Below are 16,749 nucleotides of genomic sequence, written 5' to 3' on the forward strand. Positions count from 1 at the left end.
TGCAAGACTTTAGAAGAAGATTTTACTGTCACCTGGGGTTGGCTAATTCACTTTAAGGTTCATTTTGCAATTGCAGCCAAAGCAATCTGTGGAGAAGAATCTGCATTTCCAATTGAAAAAGCAAACAAATAGCGTGCAGATGAAATCAGGAAAATCATTTCAGCTAATGAGTCTGAAGACATCTACAATGCTGATGAGACTGGAATCTTTTACTAGCTGCTACCACATCACACTTTAGCACTCAAAGGTGATCCATGCTTAGGAGGAAAAAAATCAGAAAAAAGGGCGACAGCTCTACTTTGCTGCAATTCATCTGGTAGGCACAAAGTTATTTCTCTCATCATTGGCAAGTCGACCAATTCTCTGTGTTTTAAGAACATTACATTCCTACCATGCGAGTATAATGTGAGCCAGAGAGCTTTTTGGATTTTCTTCCGTGGCACTGTGCTGCAGATCTGTGAGCCTGCGGTTGTCCTGCCCCAGCAGCGGACAAACAATCTTCCACAGTTGCGGCAATCATGCTTCAGAAACCTCACAATATGAAGAAGAAGAAAGGGAAGATTCTGCTTCTGATTGATAACTGTGCTGCCCACAGCATGCTTCCACATTTAGATAGTGTTCGAGTTGAATTCCTCCCACCCAATTGCACGGCAGTGCTTCAGCCATTGGATTTGAGCATCATTCACTCTCTGAAAGTGTATTATCACATGGAAATGTTGAGAAAAATTCTCATCAGCATAACTTGTAGACAGGAGGAGTTGAAAACTAACGTGAAAGAAGCTATTGAAATGGTTGCAAACCCCTGGACGCAAATTAAATCAAGCATTATAGCGACAAATATATAATCTCATTACTACAAAATTTTCATTAAAACTAATTTTTTTTAGGTCTCTGGCACTTCGTTGTAACAAAATTTGACCTGTAGTTAAAGTAAGGTGTAAGAACATTCATTCTGTAAAGACATAGGTATTTGCTTAGTTTTGACAAAAAAGCTTGTCTTTAGAAGAAAAGGTTAAACAGGTAAGTAGAAGCTGCCATTATTGATAACTTAGCATAGGTCACCACAAAGCTAAGGTACAAATGGAGTGTTGTAGCCTAGCTTCAACCAGTGGACTCCGTTTTTTTTTTGTGAGGGGTATACAGTTTTCTGACTGTAATGTAAAACATAAAACATAGTATAAACATGCACTTAAACATAACCGTGAGAAGAAACTTTTTTGTGTTAGGAAATTTTCTTTACATATGTGGTGAATGAAATGCTTACACACAACCATCAAGGGAAAAATCTTGTACAGGTAGAATGTACTCAGAACACCATGAATATATGAATGTTTGAATAAATTTGTATATGTTGGGAGATATGTATCTCTTTTTTGTTTAATCTTGCAATGCATTTAAATTAAAGACTTTAGTTGCCACTGAAATAATGTCAAGATTGGCTTCTTTTAACTGTGAAAATAAAAAATAAAATCTGTTACACCCAGTGATTCAATCTGACTACATGTTATAACAACAGATTTACAGAATGTCATCCTGTCAGGCTGTGCTTATGGCTGTATTTTGCCTAGAAAGACATATCACATTTCACAAGTCAGGGGTATGGTGTTGAACTTAACTTCCAGACCTGTGTAAAGCATGTCAAAACCATAAATTTACTAGAAGGTGCTTAGCTGCTCTGTAGCAGTACTGGCTCGCATTACAGCTGTTCTGTTATTGAGCTTGACTGACAGGAAATGTAACGAGGAGCAATTTGCTGTTTTTTAAACTACATTCCAACCAGCCTGATATGCATTTCATTGTGGAAGTCCTGCAGGACAAACTCTAAAGCTTTTACTGGTATGGACTCCAGTTTTTAAATTAACATATTCTGCAGATGGAGAAGCTAAAAATAACATTGTCACAATTTACTTTGCCTATTATTTGTATCCAACCATTCCTGAGAAAATTTGCCCCCAAAGAGCATCTGCAAAAAGCTGTTTAAAAAGCAAAGTTGGTGCCATTAGCCAGAGGTCTTTTTGTTTTGTTTGATTTTACAGAACAGTTAATATTTGTTCAATTACCAATGAGATGCTTTGACCTGACCTTTTCCAATTAGGAGTTTTTCCAGTAATGACATGGCAGAGGGTCCTGCTGCTCAATCTATATTTTGCTTCATATACAGAGCTGGAACACCCCAGGACATTGTTCTCATGAATGACAGATTTGAGTAATATTAACTACTAGCAGAATACCCGCGCTTCGCAGCGGAGAAGTAGTGTGTTTAAGAAGGTATGAAAAAGAAAAGGAAAAATTTTAAAAATAACGTAACATGATTGTTAATGTAATTGTTTTGTCATTGATATGAGTGTTGTTCTCATATCTATATATATCTCTATATATCTATATATATATATCTATATATTGTGACAGGCGCCTGGCGTCCATGCCCAGTCGGGACGCCCCTGCACACTGTATTCAGGGGGAGCAGTCCTGGACAGTGCAATACCTCCCCCAGGATGCTAGATGGCCGCCCCCCTGGCCTAGTGAAGTGCCTCAGTTTCCCACAGGGCTCCCTGGGAATTGGAGTTGGGGGCAGCCCTGTTGGGTCCCGCACGTACCGCCAGGGGGTGCTATGTTTGGGACTCCTGAGCCCGTATGGGCAGCAGCTTCATCACACCTGGAAGTGCCGCCAGATCTTGGTGATCAAACACCTGGAGCACTTCCAGGTGACCTATAAAAGGAGCCAGTGACCACCACTCATCGGCCAGAGTCGGGTGGAGGAAGACAAGGTTGTGAGGGAGGAGTGGTGGTGCCAAGGAGGAGTGTTTGTGATTGTGCTGCACTGGTGGTTACTGGTGTTTGGGACTGTGTTGTGGCTGGGGGAATTACGGGGAAGACATGCCCTCCAGCTGAAGAAGAATAAAAAAGCATTTTATTTTACACGTGCCTCCAGTGTCCAATCTGTGTCGGGTCAGGCGCTATATAGTGCCGTTTACAATATATATATATATTGCGAGACAAGGGTTTATCACGTGGTGCTTACCTGAATCTCTTTCTATCTACAGAAATTCCAAAATGGCCGTGATGACGTCACTTCCGGTTCCAATCTGATGACGTCACTTCTGGTTCCACAATCGATTACTCCGGTCTACTCATGATGACGTTGGTTCCGTGGTCCGCCTCCAATCGTCATTTCCTGCCAACCATTTCCTCTCCCATCATCCCATCTGTTATATAAATGCCATTTTGTTGCAATACATTATTCAATTTGTACTGAAAAGTCATTTTGAATCATCTTCTTTTCATTTCTATCTGGACGACAATATATGGGGACAAACCCCAAACCTTTTTCTATTTTGAAAGGACTCTTTATTTATTACAATTGGCGTAGTCGGCAAGGATATTTGTTCGTCATGAGCGAAGAACAGGACCTCAATAAGGTGCTACATACCATCATGGGCGATCTCCAAACTCTGAAGATCCAGATGGGAGAAACCAGGACCTAATTAGAAGAAACCGAGGCTCGTTCCCGTGCTGGTGCACGGACGGAGGTGGCACAGCCAATTCAGTTAACTTCTTTGACTGAAGCAGATGACATCGAGTCCTACTTTTTGATCTTTGAACGTACCGCTAAGCGGAACGCTTGGCCGAGGTTGGAGTGGGCGTACATACTGGCTCCCTATTTGAAGGGAACGGCGCAGAGGGCCTATTACGACTTAACCGAGGAGCAGGCAGCCAATTATGATGCTCTGAAAACTGAGGTGTTCAAGCGCTACGGCGTTTCACCAGAACAACAGGCGAGAGAGTGGAGGGAGTGGCAATTTGATCCGGAAAGGCCGTTAAGAACTCAGGGCTTTGAAGCTTGGGGTAAGGTGTGTCGCTGGCTACGGCCCGACATTAACTCCTCCCACAAAATAGCTGAGCTCCTTGCGTGCGAGACATTCGTACATGCCCTCCCAACAAGTACGAAAGCATATGTTCGAGGATATGGACACCCTGATCCAAATAGCAGAGCGTCACTGGGCAGCCTATAAATCGGAACGGTCTTCTCGCCGAACCCAACAGATACGTGGGGCAATCCCTGAGCCCCCCCGACAGACTCCCAAACATGCCGTTCGTAGAAGGGACAGACTAGCCGGTCCCCCTCGCTGTTTCAAGTGCGGGGAGATCGGACATCTGTCCCCGAACTGTGCCTACGAGCCTATGGATTGCTCGATAGTAAGGGGAGAAAGGTACTGTGCCGCAGTGAATAACCCTCTGTCTCTTCCATATACAGGTGCAGTTATTATAAATGGCAAAAAGGTAAGGGCAATGTTTGACTCCGGGAGTAACATTTCCATTGTTGCTGCCCATACGTATTACCGCAACAGTATGGCTATGGCAGTATTACCCGATCCCCCTTTTCCAGTCATATTAGGAAGAGATTGGAATAAAATTAACAGCGGTAAGAACGTAACTGCATCTAATAAGAATTTGGGCTTAGTGATGGAGAATAATGCTCCGACTGCCTCCACGCCGTGTCCCTCAGTAGCACGGATCCATACGGGTACCCAGTGCGAAAGTTTTGATGTCCCATCATCCTCTGCGGGAGCTGGTACAGTCGATGCAGAAGACGTATAGACAATAGCCCCTCCCATTGAACTCGAAAGAGATCCTATTCAAAACTTAACGACACAACTCCGAATAACCCCATCATCATTCAAAAGAGAACAATGGAATGATGATTCATTAAAAAATGCTAGAAATGCGGTAGTATCTACAGATGGTTATAAAAACCTAGATCCCATGCCACCGATGCCGTTCTTTGTAATTAAAAATTAATTATTATATAGAGTGGCAGAACACGAGGGTGAAGTGCAGGCTTTGTTGTTAATCCCACGTACGTTTCGGCGAAATGTATGTGAATTAGCACATGCCCACCTTCTAGGAGCCCATCTAGGCTCCGAAAAGACTTTGGAGAGGATAAAACTCAGATTTTTTTGGCCGGGAGTTAATGAGGAGGTCAGGCGATTTTGCACTTCATGTCCGGAGTGTCAACTTCGCCAGATACCCAGAAGGTCTAAAGCTCCTCTTATTCTCCTTCCCCTTATTGACATCCCGTTTGAACGAGTGGGTATAGATCTCGTTGGTCCATTAGAACCCTCGTTAAAAGGCTTTAAATATATTCTGCTTAAATAAAGCATAAATTACAAAGGATAAAACATCTAAAAACGTCGGTTTATCATCCTCAAACGGATTGGTTGAACGTTTTAACCAGACATTAAAACAGATGTTACGCAAGATAGTTAACGAGGACGGAAGAAACTGGGATCAGTTGCTTCCTCTCGTTTTGTTTGCCTACCGGGAAGTCCCTCAAACCTCAACAGGGTTTTCTCCTTTTGAATTATTGTATGGAAGACAACCCAGGGGGATTTTGGACATGTTAAAAGAAGGTTGGGAGGAAGAGGTACTCCCTACCTCAAATATTCTTGAATATATCGCGCAATTACGCGATAGACTAGAGAAAATCAGACCTATCCTAAAAGAGAATTTAGAAAAAGCGCAAGCAGCACAGTCACGTTATTATAATAGAAACACCACCATTCGGGAATTTGTCCCGGGTGATCGTGTTATGGTATTAGTCCCAACCTCACATTATAAATTGTTAGCTCATTGGCAAGGACCTTATGAAATTAAAGAAAGAAAAGGACTCGTCGACTATTTAGTTAAACAACTTAATCGTCGACCGAGTGAAAGAGTGTATCATATCAACTTGCTGAAACCGTGGAAGGAAAGGGAACCTGATCCCTCCTCCAATTCCTATTGTGCCACCTACCCAGATGACGTTGTCATCTATTCCAGCACATGGAAGGATCATGTACGGCAGGTGAAAATGGTACTTTCCACACTGGCAGCAGCAGGGCTTCGTATTAATCCAAAGAAATGTTTCTTTGGATTGAGAGAAGCCAAATATTTGGGCTATCTAATGGGGGGAGGTGTCGTGAAACCACAATGTCTTAAAATTGATGCCATTATAAATTGGCCCCGTCCGATAAATAAGCGGCAAGTACAAGCATTTTTGGGATTAGCTGGTTACTATCGTCACTTTGTGCCACATTTTTCAGAAATTGCTATGCCCTTATCTAATTTGACAAAGAAACGGGCATCTATAAAAGTGGTATGGGATGATACAGTAGATAAAGCATTTAGTGACTTAAAATTGGCCCTTACGTCAGCACCTGTATTAAAATCTCCTGACTTTTCTCTTCCTTTTGTTCTCCAGACCAATGCATCGGCCACAGGACTGGGTGCCGTGTTGAGCCAATGTATTGACGTTACTGAACACCCCGTTATGTATCTGAGCCGGAAACTGCTGGACCGTGAGATGAAGTATGCTGCGGTGGAGCGAGAGGCCCTGGGGCCTCATGTATAAACGGTGCGTACGCACAGAAATGTTGCGTAAGAACTTTTCCACGTTCAAATCGCGATGTATAAAACCTACACTTGGCGTAAAGCCACGCACTTTTCCACGGTACCTCATGTCTTGTCGTACGCAAGTTCTCCGCTCGGTTTTGCAAACTGGCGGCACCCAGCGTCAAAGCAATGGTACTGTTCTTGTGTGATTACTCATTATTTTCATGACGCGGCTTTATAAATACACAGAAACTAACCGCATATTGTTTATTAGTGTAATGCATCTGATTGTATTAACTCGTAACAATATAATGGTCCAGGGAACAGCCATAGTATTCCAAATACCATACCTGCTTTAGCGTTGTTACTCTCACTTCTTCTTCTTCTTCTTCTTCTTTCAGCTCCTCCCGTTAGGAGTTGCCACAGCGGATCATCTTTTTCCATATTACTCTCACTGCACGACTCGGAGTATTTATATCACTGTATCTGAGTGTGAATCACAGCAGCAGCTGATCGGAAAGAGAATTATAGGTATTACAGCTTCAAGGACACGCTACCTCAGCCACTGCGAAACATTTCAAAGCCTTTCCTGTACAGACCTCGCGGTTCAAAACAGTTTAATCCCAAGAACTTTAAATGCAGCCAATCAATTGCTCCTTGTAGAACTGTTTGTACTTATAAGTACAATCACCCCACTGTAAACTTGCACTACAGTTATAATATCTCACAACCTGGGCCACTTTATAAAGCGTATTTACATATGATGACGATATCATTTTAAGGTGAAATGCAGCAAAATATGTTTGTTAAATTATACACATAAAACTTTAACTTCATTTAAATAATCTATATTCTTCACTGGGATTGTCGTGAAGGATAGAATAATTAAACATGTACTATGAAGATATTTCAATGTTCTTGAAACGTTTTGAAGAATCGGCGCTAAGCTTACAGATGGCTTAACGTCTATTACAGAGCTGATTATATGGCGATCGGTTACTTGGGGAAAGAAAAGCAAGGACTGCAGTGACGGCTACGCCAATATATATTGAATATAAAACAGAAAGAGAAAATAACAACACAGCTAAAAGCATGGCGACAAATTTCGACAAAAGATAAATGCTTGTTATGAGCACGAGGCTCATGAAACACATGTTTAATAACGTGCTTTAACTCCTATCATCATGAAAATGACATCACGTATACATCTCAGTATTTTAGTTATTCAGAGAGCTGTAATATCACGAATGTAATGGACTCTGTGTCCAGTTGGAGGAAGAGAGCCAGTTTAAGAAGCAAGTAGTGATTCACACACATATAGATCACATACGAGTAGAAGATAAAATACAAAACAAAGCATTTAACGTGCTACTTTAATTACGATGTGATTTAAGAAACTGGTTGATTACGATTTTAAGATGAAGTTTATAATGTTCTACTAAATGACAAAATAAACTACGTGATTAAAGTGGAAATGTCGAGATTGAAGTTGACATTTCGTGCTTTTTCCCCACCGTGTGCCTTTTTTCTCTGTACCCTAATAAACTTTCATATGACACTCAGACAGTGGGCTTACAACTCGGCTTTTCACGGCGACTTTGATATATGACTTCTTTTTTATTTCCGGCACTGTGCGATTTTGTGAATGTGAGCTTTCAAGTTTCTCCAACACGCTATGTCACTCGATCAACTTCCTTTTGTTGATTATACCGCGGTTTATTTGAACAAATAGTATGTTTTTCCTTTGCCTCCACTTGGTATTCGCTGAAATTCTTATATTTTCCCTGTGCTTTTCTCATTGTCTTTTCACAGAAGGCTGCGCTTAAGGGCGATTTATATTGATTTGCATATTCAAATAGGCGTAATTCTGGGAGGATTTGGGGCGTTACATAATGCGCGTGCGGCGTTAGTTTTCACGCTGATCGGGATTTATGTAACGGAAGAACGTGGAAGTTGGAGTACGCACAGATTCCTGCATCTGGATTTTTCTGTGCGTAAGGACATTTCGGCTTTTGTGCTTACGCCATGTTATAGTGCGAGTTCTACGGACGGCGTTATACATGAGGCCCCTGGCGATTAAGTGGACTATCACATCATTAAGGTACTACCTATTGGGGCGAGAGTTTACTCTGGTGACGGACCATGCCACTTTACAGTGGATGTCCCTTCATCGGGAGCCAAATCCTCTCATCACTAGGTGGTTTTTGGATCTTCAACCATATCGTTTTAGCGTTATCGTAGGGGTTCCTTGCAGGCCAACACAGATGCTCTCTCCCGGGTCCACAACCTCTCAGTGCAGGTTGCCCGACCGGATGGGTCTGGGTTGAGGGGGGGGGGTCATGTCACACACGTGCGAGTTGGGGGCAGTCAAAGAGCCTAAAGGTGAGTGAAATCTCACGAGACAAGGGTTTATCACGTGGTGCTTACCTGAATCTCTTTCTATCTACAGAAAACCGGAAGAAAAATAAACACTTCCAGATTCAATTCCAAAATGGCCGCGATGACGTCACTTACGGTTCCACAATCGATTACTCCGGTCTACTCATGATGACGTTGGTTCCGTGATCCCGCCTCCAATCGTCATTTCCTGCCAACCATTTCCTCTCCCATCATCCCATCTGTTATATAAACGCCATTTTGTTGCAATACATTATTCACTTTGTACTGAAAAGTCATTTTGAATCATCTTCTTTTCATTTCTATCTGGACGACAATATATTGGGACAACCCCCAAACCTTTTTCTATTTTGAAAGGACTCTTTATTTATTACAATATTTATATATATATAACTATATATATACATACATGTGTACATATATACACACACATATACTATGGGGTGCCAAACAGGCAAATACATTGATTTTCTGAATATATAAAGTCGGCGTCAGAATATATAAAGTCAAAACTTGAATATATAAAGTCAGCGTCGGTATATATAAAGTCAAACTTGTTTCTGAATATATAAAGTCAAAAGTTGAATATATAAAGTCATCGCTGGAATATATAAAGTCAAAACCTAAATATATAAAGTCAGCGTCGGAATACATAAAGTCATTCCTGAATATATAAAGTCAAAATATATTGATTGAAACGACTCTGAACTGAACTAAGTTAACAAAAACGTATTCAGAAAAATAAATTAAAAAAACACTTCGGTTAATGTTTTGAAAATGATTCATGTGCCCTGCCCAGGATTGGTTCCTGCCTTGCGCCCAGTGTTGGCCGGGATTGGCTCCAGCAGACCCCCGTGACCCTGTGGTCGGATTCAACGGGCTGGGAAATGGATGGATATTCCAGCACTGACTTTGTATATTCCGACGCTGACTTTATATATTGAAGTTCTGACTTTATATATTCCAGCGCTTACTTTATATATTCCGAAATATTCCAACGCCGTCTTTATATACTCAGGTTTTGACTTTATATATTCAAGTTTTGACTTTATATATTCAGAAACAAGTTTTGGATGACACTGAGTATGGCTTTACCAAAACAATTATTGATGGTGAATCGATTATTCATAAAGATTCAATTGCTGATCTGTTTTTCTGTGTTAACCTCATATTTTTTCATACTTCTTCTCAAACCAAGGGGGTGCGAGGGTAAAATTAATCGGAAGCGCTGATCAATGTAATCGGTGTACCAGGAAATCATGCATTGACAGAAGTTCCCCTTTGCTTGGAATTGAAAGTGTGATTAAATGCATTATTTTTTAACGCGTTACGGAGCACATGCATTGAAGCTTCTCAGCTGTGCTTGTGCTAAGAAAAGGAAACATTTTAAAAATAACGTAACACAATTGTCAATGTAACCTTTTGTAAGTAGTGCCTGGAGGATTCAGTGTGGAAAAACTCTAGAGACAGTGTGTGTATTAACTTGTGGATTTTTCTGTGAGTATTTGGTAGCAGCGTCACAAAGTCACTTTCGCAAGACCGCGTTAGCTGCGGAGCTCAGCTCAGAGCGAAATTAGGTAAATGGGAGGGGAGATGATGACGTGACTCCCCCACCCGCCTTAACTGTCAATCCCCCACAAACACAGTCTCTCGGAATTTGCATAAGCGCTGCCCTTCACCTGCAATTTTAACTTAGTTACAAAGTGATCAAAACTCTCGTTTATATCCTGCGTCCTCTCATTAAACTTGTATTGGAATTGGTCTCGTCCGATACGAGAGATGGACGTCTGAAGTGGAGCTCCGCTAGCAGCGGTGTTATTTTTCATATTATTTGCTTATTATCCTGAGATATCCTGCATTTATTCAACCCAAGGACACTGCTACATTATATATGTAAGCATATATAAATATGGCCAGCAAGAAAGGGGTCGAAGAAAAGAAAACTAAAGCTGCACCCAAGCCAAGATCAGGAAGCCCTAGCTCAAGATACGGCCTTTCAGAGAGAGAGCTGGAACAGCTGGGCGAAAGTACAGACTCTTCGGGACCAAGGTCCGCTACATCGTCGCCGGCTGAGAGTGAAAAGGGGAGCGAATGTAAGATCGGGAGTGCAGATCTCGATAGCTCGCTGATCGGAGAACACCTGAAACTGGAAGGGGCCTTACAGTCCGCGATCTCAATTACTCCACGCGAGCCGGGAATAGCGGGAGCACTGGCTACAGTAGAGTCTGACGCTTCACCCACGGTACAAGAAGGCACAATTAAAATGTCTAAACTGGAGGTGATGCTCGCTGAGATTGTACAAGATATAAAGAAAACCGAGAAGGCAAATGAGAAAGCAAGGGCAAAGGCACATGAGAGGCTGAAACAAGAGTTGCTGGAATTGAAACAGGAATGGCAGCAAGCAAACGAAACGCAACAGCTGATGCTGCAACAGGCAAATGAAAGGCTGCGACAAGAAATGCAAGTGGAAATCCGACAGGTGCTGGGTAAAATTGAAACGCTTACTGATCAATTGGAGGATCTCAAGGAGACATTCACGACTAGGATTGAATTAGCCGAAAATTTAGCCACCAGTGCTGAAGAAAAAGCAGAAAATGTCAGCTCCGAATGCAAAAAACTCGGAGAAAGACTGGCTGCTTTGGAAGATAGAAGTAGAAGGTCTGCCTGAGAATCGAGAAAGTTCAAACCCGGTGAAATTCGCTGCTGAACTTTTTTCTAAAATAATCGGGGACGACTTTAAAGCAGAATCTGAGATAGCAGCAGCTTACCGCGTATGCGGATCAAACACCGTTAGACCCAGACCAAGGTCTTTTATAGTTCGTTTTGAACGATTATCATTTAAGCTAGAGGTAATGGCACTCCTCAGAAACAAGGAAGATATTACATTTGAAAATAACCACATTCGTATCTTTCCTGACTTCTCTCCAGCAACAGCTACTAAACGCGCTGCCTTCTACAACATCAAACAGCGGTTACGGCAAGCCAGCGTCAAATACAGCCTCTTGTATCCGGCAAAACTGAAAGTGGAATGGCAAGGTCATTTCTATGTCTTCGCTAGCAAGGAAGAAGCAGAAAAGGGATTAAGAAAGCTGATCCCGGGACAATTCTGATACATAATAGTGAGTCATGGCGGTTAATAATCTACTGTCTGATCTATTTGTTTTAAAATAAGGGTTTTTATCAGCACATATTCTCATTTGTTCTCATTATTACTTAGTATTACTAGGGCTATCTGTTTATGTTTTATTGTGCTTAATTACTTTTTCTTTTTTTTTTCTTTTTCTAATTACTTCATCTCTACCCTAAACAAGACTGTTCAATATCATACCCTTGGTTTATTGTTATTGCTATTACTGCATTAAGACTTGTTATGCTTATTTTGGACACATCTTTAACACCATCACCCGGGTTTATTATCTGGGTGTATCATCTTAATGCACTAAAATTGCTGAAGACTATATATATATTTTAAGTGCAAAATTCTTTTTTTTCCCTTTTTTTTTTTTCTTTTTTAAAGACTATATTGGTAACAGATATCTCTATCTTTTAACCCTAAAGCGCCGCTGCATTGGGGCTTGTTTTGCTTTGGAAGTGCTCTGTCTCTGGGTATGTCAGAGGACTGGGACTATGTGAAGTGGGTTTTAGCCTCACTTGGGGAGGCAAAAAGGGAGGGTGGGGGGTTAAGGGGGGGAGAGAAAGAGAGCAGGCTTGATCTATACCTAATCTATCCTATTAATCTTAATAATTATAACTACCAACGTAATAATAAGCTGCATGGCAACAACTTTAGGGGAAATAGGAAATTAAGGCCGAAGCTGTCTCACTTCCAGTTAAGACTATAAAATGACATCAAAAACTCAGAATCAGTGTCTCCATCACGGGACAGTTAACTTCGTAAGTTGGAATGTTAAAGGCCTGAATCACGAATTAAAGAGAAAGAAAGTACTCTCTCACCTAATAGGTCTAAACGCTAAAATAGTATTTTTACAGGAGACCCACTTACTAAGCAAGGATCAGTTCCGTCTGGAAAAAAACTTGTATCCCGCATTACCCGTGGGCATGAGAAACGCCAGCGGCAGCCTGTCTATGAACTTAATTTAAAGTTTAGATTTACACCTTGATTTCTTTCCGAAGTAGCAGCACTCATGAATATGGTTGTATATGTCACTCGCTCACTTCTTATTGTTTCGCTGCCTTCTCAATTATATAATGCATGTTTTCTTAAGCGCTTTTTGGAGGTCTTCCTGGTTTTCTACGCACTGCGTTGACAGTCAGTTCATGTGATTACGTGGGAGGTGTGATAATGTCACACGAACTCCGCCCCCCACGGCTTTCGAGCTCAACTCCATTAAAATATATGGAGAAAAATAGCTTCCAGTTATGACCATTACACGTAGAATTTCGAAATGAAACCTGCCCAACTTTTGTAAGGAAGCTGTAAGGAATAAGCCTGACAAATTTCAGCCTTCTACCTAAATGGGAAGTTGGAGACTTAGTGATGACTGAGTGAGTGAGTGAGTGAGTGAGTGAGTGAGTGAGTGAGTGAGTGAGTGAGTCAGTCAGTCAGTCAGTCAGTCAGTCAGTCAGTGAGGGTTTTGCCTTTTATTAGTATAGATAAGCTTTTAAGAAAACTAGAGTAGCACACCAAACTACATAACTGCATTTATCCTGGGACTTGTTCTTGAATCAGAATGCCATGATCCTAATATTGAAGGGAAAAAAAAAACACATTGGAGTAAGTGGTCCTTAAATGAAAATACATTTTTTTTCCTGTCTTGAACCAACTTTTGCCTGAACGAACTGCAGTCCCGCCCCCCAACCCTGTATTGGATTACGTGGATTATGAGTCTGTATGTATGTATGTATGTTTGTCTGTTTCTTTGATTTCTCCAAACAAAGCATCAGCAAGAGTACTGTGCTTTCAACCTGCATTTAAAAAAAAAGGTGCCAATAACATTACTCAAAATAATAACTATAACACAAAAAATACCTACCACTAACCCTTGTGATGTTTGTTAATGCATGAAAAAATAAGTACTAAAACATAAAACAAAATAAACCAAAAACAGCACAAAGGGGAGCGTGGGGGTGGGTTTTAAATAGAGCAAGCAATCTGTTCTCTATCCTATTCATGGCAATAACACCTAGAAAAATTGGAAATTAAGGTCAAAGCTGTCTTATGTAATGATGTACTACCAGGGGTGGAAGTAACGAACTACAACTACTCACTTTACTGTAATTAAGTAGTTTTTTCGGGTACTTGTACTTTTATGAGTATATTTTTAAATCTGTAATTTTACTTGTACTTAAGCACAAATTAAAGTAAGGAATCTACTTCGCTACTATTAAAATGACAATTTGTTCCTGAGTACGCCAACAATTTGAATTAATATTCAAACATTTGACTGGCATTTCGGTAGACAATAAAAGTATCCAATGGCAAACGGACCAATGACCCCTGATATTTGGAATGGAAAAAAGCACCCGCCCCCCACTGCAGCAGGTTTTAATCATAATTACTCAGTGAAGGTGCTCGGAGTAATTTAAGGGCTGAAGGTTTGGAGAAACAAACTTCAAGGAGGACAGCAACATTCAAAACAGTGAAAATGACCAAGAAATAGTGGAGGATGAGTGCCCCTGGACACACCTGGAAGAGCTGTTCATGTACAGAGGAAGGAAAGGAGACAGCGTGCTAATGCAGTGCAAACTTTGTTTGCCATCTGTGGTGATTTCGGCATACAAGACTTTAGCCCCTAATCTCAAAAAACACATTATGGTAAAAAAAACTTACAGCCATATTTTTGTGATACTGTTTTCATTTTTTAATATGTCTAAGGTAACTAACTTGACTAGGTCTACTTGTAGCCAACAAATGTTATCCATTAGATTGCAATTCAAGTATGACTGAGCTAGCTAACCTGTGTGCGCACTCGCACACATGCATAATTTATATTAAAAAATACAATCACAAAATATTAGGTGAACCACTTTCATTACCTTAGTGTTATATCAGTAATATCAGTCACTTAACCCTCAAAGAGCCGCTGGGACAGCAACACAGTCAGCCACTTATAGAGGCTGTAGCAGGCTCAGTTTTAAAGCTAAAGAAAAGATACTTGTATCGCATAAAACCATAAGAATAAAGGTGTCAGTAGATATTAGCTATGCACCCATGATAGTTAGAGCTACATTTTAGTGATATCCTTAATCTCAGGCATTAAGGTATCAGAATGAAAATGGCTTGTGGTGCTACCCAAGTCTCAGCTTTAAAGACATGCCCACATAATACTAACCCCATGCAATTTGGGGCAAAGAAAAAAAAACATTTTTTGCATGCAGCATTTATGTAAAATTTGCCACTTATATTTGAATATTCCTGCACACTGGAGCCACATACACAGTATTTGACAGTACTGGAATTGCATAAATGGGTTTGACTGGAGAAATTTAAGTTTTATGTATGGTTGGTTTCTAATGACTAAACAAATTTACTACACTTCATTCTAAACCACCAAAGTTTAGCCACTGGTAAAAGCTCCGGTCAGAGTTCAGAGGTCACATTCTCCAGTCAGAGTCCAATGCCTACATGGGATGGCTGCTGCAAGTAATCCACCAGCTTCTATCAAAACTAAACAGGCTGGAGATATCAAGCAAGACCTGTTTGCCGCTCATCAAAGCCCTGCAAAATGGCCTGCAAAAGCGTTTTGGAAAGGTGATGTAGGATCCAGACTTGGCTGCTGCTGCAGTCCTTTTACCCAAGTTCAAGACCTCCTGGACTGACAGAGCAGATGTCATAGAGGCTGGTAAGTTCAAATGTATATATTTGCGTGTTGCTATGGCTGCACACTGGTATAAGTGTGTATATGTTGTTATATCTCAGTCACGACAAGCCTAAAAGGTTGTTACTGAGTTCCTCAAAATATTAAAGTATCATTTGTTGTGATTTATCTAATTTTAACTGTGGATATTTAAAAATAGTCACATAAATTTAAGTAGTTGTGTTCCAATTATAGGCTTGACATACCTGAAACAACATATTGAAACTACAGAGCATGAGTGTGAGCATCATGTGGAAGACGAATGTTCTCTTCGTTCCCTTGTACTAATTCATGTCTGAGCAGTCAGCTTGTAGAAGCCTGATTTGTTTCAGCAAACAGAACAATATTTGTGCAGAGGCCTCAAGGTTTATGCATTCCACACATGAGTCTGCCTTATCACATTGTTCATTAGTTTACATCTGAAAGCCATAACACAAGGAGTCAAGAAATCAAGTTTTAGAAGGGGCTCAAGGATTGTGTATAATAAATTTGTTGACCGTTGCATTTTATATTGATATTAAATCACGTATTCTAGGGTTATAAAACTGGACCCCACCCAACAGACGGGGTTCAGAGGAGCCCTGACACTTTCATGTATTGATTGTCTGCTTTTCTGAAACTTTTCTCACTGTGAATCTCAATAATCTATACTAATAAAAGGCAAAGCCCTCACTCACTCACTCACTCACTCACTCATCACTAATTCTCCAACTTCCCGTGTAGGTAGAAGGCTGAAATTTGGCAGGCTCATTCCTTACAGCTTACTTACAAAAGTTGGGCAGGTTTCATTTCGAAATTCTACACCTAATGGTCATAACTGGAAGGTATTTTTCTCCATTAACTGTAATGGAGTTGAGCTGGAATGACGTGGGGGGGGCGGAGTTTCGTGTGACATCATCACGCCTCCCACGTAATCACGTGAACTGACTGTCAACGCAGTGCGTAGAAAACCAGGAAGACCTCCAAAAAGCGCTTAACAAAACATGCATTATTTAATTGAGAAGGCAGCGAAACAATAAGAAGCGAGCGAGTGACATATACTACCATATTCATGAGTGCTGCTACCTCGGAAAGAAAGCAAGGTGTAAACCTAAACTTTAAATTAAGTTCATAGACAGGCTGCCGCTGGCGTTTCTCATGCCCACAGGTAATGCGGGATACA

Source organism: Polypterus senegalus, chromosome 11, assembly GCF_016835505.1.
Source record: "Polypterus senegalus isolate Bchr_013 chromosome 11, ASM1683550v1, whole genome shotgun sequence".
Lineage (NCBI taxonomy): Eukaryota > Metazoa > Chordata > Cladistia > Polypteriformes > Polypteridae > Polypterus > Polypterus senegalus.